This window comes from Amphiura filiformis, chromosome 11 (assembly GCF_039555335.1).
Source record: "Amphiura filiformis chromosome 11, Afil_fr2py, whole genome shotgun sequence".
In the NCBI taxonomy this organism is placed as follows: Eukaryota; Metazoa; Echinodermata; class Ophiuroidea; order Amphilepidida; family Amphiuridae; genus Amphiura; species Amphiura filiformis.
In genome coordinates, this window is record NC_092638.1 from 48,929,874 (window position 1) to 48,937,460 (window position 7,587).

The window sequence follows — 7,587 nt, forward strand, 5'->3', positions numbered from 1 at the left end:
AATAAGATGTAAGATTCTTAAAAACGTGATTTTCATGCAATTTTTCTATACCGAAATTGTCACGCTGAAGTAGCCAGGCATGAACATTGTTTTTCACATTTTGCTCTCACCGAATGCCAAAAATCATGCTCTCACCCATTGACCCCATATTTTTTACATTTTGCTCTCACCGAATGCCCCTTACTGCGAAAGTGCCAGCCGTACACATATATCCATTTCATATTGAAGTGCCCCCCCCCTAGTACAGTGATCTATACGGTGATTTTTTGTTTTGGGTGGATCACCGTATAGGCATTTTGCATTGAAAATACATGTCACCCACGCACCACGCAATTGAATAGCAAAGCGATACTGCACAGATTTGCTTGTTACCAGTTGCTCTCGTCTACGTCTATCTATGTAATCTGCAATCGCGGAGCCATATGAATTTGTCGTGTTCACTCAAGCTCCATTTTCAGCGCGACTTGTTTTCGGGTCAGAAAAGGTTTGAAAAACCTTGAAAAATGGCCAATTTCACACGGTTTTTAGTCCGTTCTTTTGAATGGAAAGGTCTTTTTTCATGGACGAAAAGGGTAAGTTGAAGCTTAGTTTGTCACTGATCTTGTAGTATAAAATTTATATTTATATCTTGTAAAAATCCGCCGTCATTTAATTTTTTCTGTTCCCAAGTTTCGCCAAATTTCCTGTGGCGTGATCATTTTTAGTCCATGGTGACCGGCCTCCTCTGTATAAATACTCCAGCGTGTATTATTTATTTTGGACGAAAGGTCAATCATTTTACTGACAATCTTAGGAAAATGGTCATATAAAATTCTTTCTGATTGGTTAAAATAAAGCACCGTCAAATTGTAAATCTCAAAATATTAACCAATACGAAGCGGCGTAATATCAGCAATTTCCATAGCATTTGCATGGGTGCCCAAATTGCTTACAAACTCGGCCACGGGACTCGGCTTCCTCCAATCAAAACAACCTTGCTTATAAATGTAGATATATACACAATATTATATGTACAGAAAACTGATAATGTGTATGTTTTTACTGTTATTTTTAAATGTCATAAAATAAATTATTGGGGGCTATGAAAAAAAAACAAAAAAGTATGTTTCTAACTGTTTTCCGATCCAGTAACACTGTGTGTGCGGAATTTCGTATCGAACAATAGAAATGTTGTTTGCATTGCTTTGTGTGTATTGAACAGTAGATGGTGGTCAGAGAAAATCGATAAATGCCCAGTGAATTTACTATACAATTTCACTGAACAAAATTGCATTGGAGAAATTCATATGCTAAAAAACGTGGCGCACATATCATGACATCGGGAATTGATGCAAATTTTACGGTAAAAGCAGTCATACCTAGAAAGGATAAAATTCAAACTGAGAAAATATTCTAGGTATGACTTGTTAAGTTGTTGTACTAGCCCCGGATCAGAAATTAATATTTTGCTGGGTCTGGGACTGATTATTCGGACTAGGTTAATAGTACACTTTTTTGTAAAAGGAATCTACCAAAAAACGTTGACAACGTAAAGAAAGCAGCAAGTTTAAAAAGCCCCACCTCGGCTCACTTTTTGAAACTTGGTCCCATTTTGAATATCAACAGCAATAGCATCAGTGCCATTAACATGCCTACTTGTTATTCGTTTAATTCAATCATTGATCATGGACGTAATAATTATTATAAAACAAAACATATATAGGGTATTGGCCAAGAACAACCTTTCTGATCGTTCCAGAATGCTGACAACTTAATATCGATCGGCAAATTAAAGATACATAACACTTCTGCAAATGTTTTAAGTTGATAATTATGACAAAGTTTAAATCTATCTTTTACAAATGGGACCAAGTTTCAAAAAGTGAGCCGAGGTGGGGGCTTTTTAAACTTGCTGCTTTTACGTTGTCAACGCTTTTTGGTAGATTTGCTTTCTTTATGAATGAAGCCGAGTAGCTCCAAGCTTGAAAAGTCATCCGTTACGAAGTACTCCATATGACGAATAAAGCGAAAAATAGAAGTTTGAATAATATTATCCTTGATTTATGATAATAAAAAATACGAGTATATGTAGCTATCAGTGTTGTAGGTCTCGAGACCAGGTCTCGGTCTCGAGACCATCTCGAGACCTGGTTTTGCAGGTCTCGGGTCTCGGATGTCAAGGTCTCGGTCTCGGACCTCAAAAGTCTTGGTCTCGGACCTCAAAAGTCTCGGTCTCGGACGTTTTTTAGTTCGAGACCTGTCGAGACCTGAAGAAAAAGATTTGACTTTCTGTTGTTGATCATTACTTTTTCCTTACCCTAAATTTCAATGAATGTTGAAGAAATTGTTAAGAATAAAGATGCAGAAATCATTTTTATGATACTGACATGTATGAGGTTAGGGATTTAACAATATGTGGAGTTATAAATGACTCAAAAGTGAGCATGTTCGGATGTGAGCTTTAAATTTTATTTCATAATCAAAAATGCTAATACTTCCGCCGCCACTCTGATTAAGCTGGGGTGGGGTACTCAGTACAAATGGCCATATGGGGACGTGCTGCAAACATGGGTAGCAATTTCAGCCTTTCGGTATATCAATGACCTCCTTTTTTCTAGACCAAATTTGGTATTTGGATGGGCCCTTTTTTTCAAAATTTTCGCGGAAAATAGCTCAATTTTGCCTCCATTATAGCCAACATTTTTGAAATTTTCACAAAATTTGGAGGAAAAGTTGCAAAAATTAAGACACATTTTGTTAAATTTGGGTCAATTTTCTTGAAAAATTGGTACATTGATGGGTCTCCTTTCAAATTCCCAGCTGCACACCCCTACCCAAACCAAACTTGAGTATCTCCCGGGATTAAACCAAGGTCTCGGTCTCGGTCTTGGTCTCGGAACGTAGAGGTCTCGGTCTCGGAAGGGGTGGTCTTGGTCTCGGAAGGTTTGGTCTCGGTCTCGATCTCGGACGGGCAGGTCTTGGTCTCGGTCTCGGACATAGAGGTCTTGACTACAACACTGGTAGCTATACCTATAACTAAAATGTAAGTGGTTCTTTGTAGCCCTGGGGCAATCTAGTTGGATATCCAAATGTCGCCGTTTGTGGTTCTTTGTAGCCCTGCAGGGCAATCTAGTTGGATATCTCTATTGGGCGGCGGTTGTTGGCGGTCTTTCGCGGTTCGTGGTATTCCTTTATTCTTCAAACCCTGTCCTCTATCGTGGCTGATTTATTGTTTAAGCTTGTTGGATATCCATATTTCGCGGTGTGTGGTTCTTTGTAGCCCTGCGGGTCAATCTAGTTGGATTTCCAAATTTCGCCGTTTGTGGTTCTTTGTAGCCCTGCAGGTAATCTAGTTGAATATCTCTATTGAGGTGGTTGTTGGAGGTCTTTCGCGGTTCGTGGTTATAATGTTCCTTATCCTTCAAGCCTTGCCCTTTATCGAGGGCTAATTTATAGTTAAAACTTGTTGGACATCCATATTTAGCGGTGTGGGGTTCTTTATAGCCCTCTTGGGCAATCTAGTTGGATATTTCTATTGAGCGGCAGTTGTTGGCGGTTTTTCGCGGTTTGTGGTTTTAATTGGTAGGATATCCATATTTCAAGATTTGTGGTTCCTGATTCCTGCGGGGCAATCTAGCTGGATATCCAAATTTCGCGGTTTGTGGTTCTTTGTAGCCTCTGCGGGACAATCTAGTTGGATATCCCTATTGAGCGGTGGTTGTCGGCGGTCTTTTGAGATTTAATTTTCCGCCCGCCCCTTTCGGGTCGCCTCTCCTCTACATCCCGAGGATGCTTTTCATTTTTTGTAATTATACGGTGTCAAAAATTACTATTACTTGGTATGGTAATTTATCTTACTATGTTGACTTATACTGTTTGTTAAGGCAACTTTCATGTTCGTGGTTATAATTTCCCTAATCCTTCAAGCTTTGCCTCTATCGAGGGCTAATTTATAGTTAAAACTTGTTGGACATCCCTATTTCGCGGTTTATGGTTCTTTATAGCCCTCTTGGGCAATCTAGTTGGATATCCAAATTTCACGGTTTGTGGTTCTTTGTAGCCCCTCTTGGGCAATATAGTTGAATATTTCTATTAAGCGGCAGTTGTTGGCGGTTTTTCGCGGTTTGTGGTTTTAATTTGTAGGATATCCATATTTCAAGATTTGTGGTTCCTGAGTCCTGCGGGGCAATCTAGCTGGATATCCAAATTTCGCGGTTTGTGGTTCTATCCCTATTGAGCGGCGGTTGTCGGCGGTCTTTTGAGATTTAATTTTCCTTTAATTTCGGGTCGCCTCCTCTACATCCCGAGGATGCTTTTCAATAATTTAAATTCTACGGTGTCAAAAATTACTATTCCTTGGTATGATAATTTAATCTTACCATGTTGACTTATATTGTTTGTTAAGTCAACCGGACGTGACAAAATATCCTGCTATGTAGACATTAATTTGTTGCTAAATTGACTTGGCATAATAATTTATTTCGCGAAGACGATATCCATTTTTGGTATGTCGACTTAGCATGACAATTTATCTTGCCATGTTGATTTGTTTGTTCAGTTGTCTTGGCGAGATATTTTATATCGTCATGTTGACATAATGCTGATAATAAGTCGACATGGCAAGATAATTATCTTGTCAAGTTGTGTCACATAGACGCTAGCGTACTATATATGCTTGATAAATGTTATTTGGATATTTTTTTCCTACTGGCCTTCCATACTAGCGGAACAATTTTCCACACCTACAGAGTGTTTGTAATCAACCTACCAGGACGGTATGACAATTGTCATGTTCTACGATAGCTGAAGATGACAGAGAGTCAGGTCTCTGAATCGATTCAACAACCATTCATACATATCACAATCATGTTTTATTGTCCTATTATCATGCGAATTTGCCCGTGGTAGGACAAAATATATTTAAATTAGAATAACAATGAGTAACGTCAGTATTACATACCCTATAATACCTGATCTAGTTTCTTGGTTATTCAGATTTCTTTTGATCCTTGATGGTGTTGTATCTCATTATGCTGTGTTTTTAAATATGCCCTTAACACAATAAACAATTTCCATGAGAATCAAACAACTTGCTTTAATAAAAAATAATATCACAATAGCACTGGATGTTTAAAATTGTGTTAGCCTTGATTAATGACAATAAATTGTTTAATAAAACATTGAAGAAAAAATCAGGAGGGCAGCGGGCATCGAACGCGGGAAAGAGTATCCGGAGTCAAGCGCACTAACCATTAGACCACGGGCCTCTGCTATAAATTACTGTGTCGAAATACAGCATTTATTATATAAATGGATGCGTCAGTCCGATATGAACAAAAGAATGGTGAAAAACTTGATTTTTTTTGGCGAATGGGGCTCAGAATTTGTATGTAGCGTATCCAGGAACCTGCTAGGGTATATTTGGAAGTGAATCTGAAAAAGTAGTGTGAAGGTGATAACCAGGTAGACCTGTAGCAGTGTCCAAAAATTCTGGATCAGTATGATTTGCAACTAATTTTCGCTATGAAATACCGCGTGAAATGGAAGCAAAAATATTTGTTTATTACGAACAATGATTGACTGTAGGATTGGTGGCCCTTTTGGAATTAATGAGTTGTCACGATATTACATATTATAACATTTAGCATGGTTTTAGATACATTTTGTACCCAGCGAAAAATAACATCGAACAATAGAAGTCAAGTGTTTTAATGTTAGGTGTAAATATAGTCTCGCGGGAGCATCTGTTATTAGTCTTCTTTATCAGTCTTTTTTTTTAAAAAACTTGCTGGTCACGGCTACCGCGTGACTCTAATTCTGCAAAAATTTGTAATTTTGACTTAGACTGGTTTTTATGCCACATTGTAAACGTAAACCTGTTCGGACACAACAAACACAAGGCGGTAGAGGAAGCACCTAGTCGCACTTGTTCTCGCAGGGATAAGAGGGATTATAATCTCCTAATCGATCTTGACATCATCACACCTCCTCATCCTACTTCAGTCATGCAGTTGATCAATATTAACCCAGCACAAGTCCCGTGTATGTGCATGCACTGACGATGTGCTATGAACCCGGCCTATGATGACAAGTAGTATGAATGTATATGAGCATCAACGTTAGAAATCAGAGGTCACCTGAGGATACCTGGCACATAGCGATATCTGCTTTCTATAAAACAAGAGAACACAAATAAAATGCAAACTTAGAATTCTGGGTACAGGGTGTACAAAATGCACCACAATGAACAAAATAATATGCCCACATAAATACATGTAGATGTGCCCGCTTTTATGAATGTAATAAAAAGAATATGAAATAATAATATAATAATAATAATAATTATATGTTCCTCGAAAATTAAAATAAATCGATGTTTCCCAATATTTACCCGTGATAATTCCTTAAATTATTAATGAATAACAAGAAATAAAAATAATATTAAGGAAAAAATTAGGGGGCCTATATTTATTTATTTACTGTGGATGATTTACCTTACTTGTATTTATTTATTTATATTATTATAATAATTATAATTATTATTATTATTATTATTATTATTATTATTATTATTATTATTATTATTATTATTATTATTACTATTACTATTATTATTATTATTATACAGCCTTTATAGTAGGCCTATAAGGTGTATTTGATGTCTTTCTCTTGTGGCCTACAGTGCGCGCGGGTGTATACAGTTTACTCTTGATTCGTATTTTCAGAGAAGATGTAATGATCTTCTCTGGTATTTTACTTAAAAGTGTTATTGCAGAACTTTTATTATAAACTATTGATGACATTTAAAAGACTCAACTCAGAGTAAAATAGATATAAAGGCTATATCAATAAGGCCTAAAAAATTGTTTGTTTGGCACCTAACCCGACCTACCCTAAAATTAGGCCCGACCCTAGACTTTTGTCTCCTTTTTTCTTTGCAAAAAAAATAAAAATAAAAAATGAAAAAAAAAAAAAAAAAGAAGAAAAATTTAATTTTAAAAAAATGAGAGAAAAAAAAAAGAAAAGATCCAAGGTTTTTATCAAATGCAATTTAGGCCTACAGCTTTAAAAGTTGCACTGGTAACTTTTTATCACAAAGAATGCCCTTGGATATACTAATAAAAATCCCTACTACCTACACTATTTTTTTTTCATGTTTAATACGCCAAACAAACATTTTTTTAGGCTTATAAATAATATCAATTATGATTTATAGGTACTCTCTACTCAGTTTATATAAAAATAATGAAGTGTTTTAATAAAGTACATACTATCAAAATAATAAAGTTAAACACTACGCATGTGTAAAGCCATCAAGACAGCGCGGCAAGTCACTGTATTATAAGTCAATGACGTCACGGTCGTTGTCGATTGCCGATCTATTGATTAGGCCCCTAACAGTCAATTTTGAGTTTCCCGTCACATAATTTCTGAAAACAAGTGAGGTAACTTTTTCATTATTCATTATTCATTATTTTTCTACCTTTCATTATATAACCAACAGCATGTAAAATGTGTTGTTATTTGCCGCTCACTCTATTGAAGATGGATATTAAGCCCAAATGAGATACAAAAGTATATTAAAAAGAATCTGCAAGGTTGACAGCA

The 7,587-nt window shown here is 36.4% G+C and overlaps 1 protein-coding gene across 1 annotated transcript in view; it reads right to left on the reverse strand.

The window, feature by feature from the left end:
- LOC140164926 (tyrosine--tRNA ligase, mitochondrial-like) overlaps positions 1-7,587 on the reverse strand; it is a 33,275-nt gene that overhangs the window by 24,565 nt on the left and 1,123 nt on the right. The gene's annotated exons all lie outside the window — the stretch shown is intronic.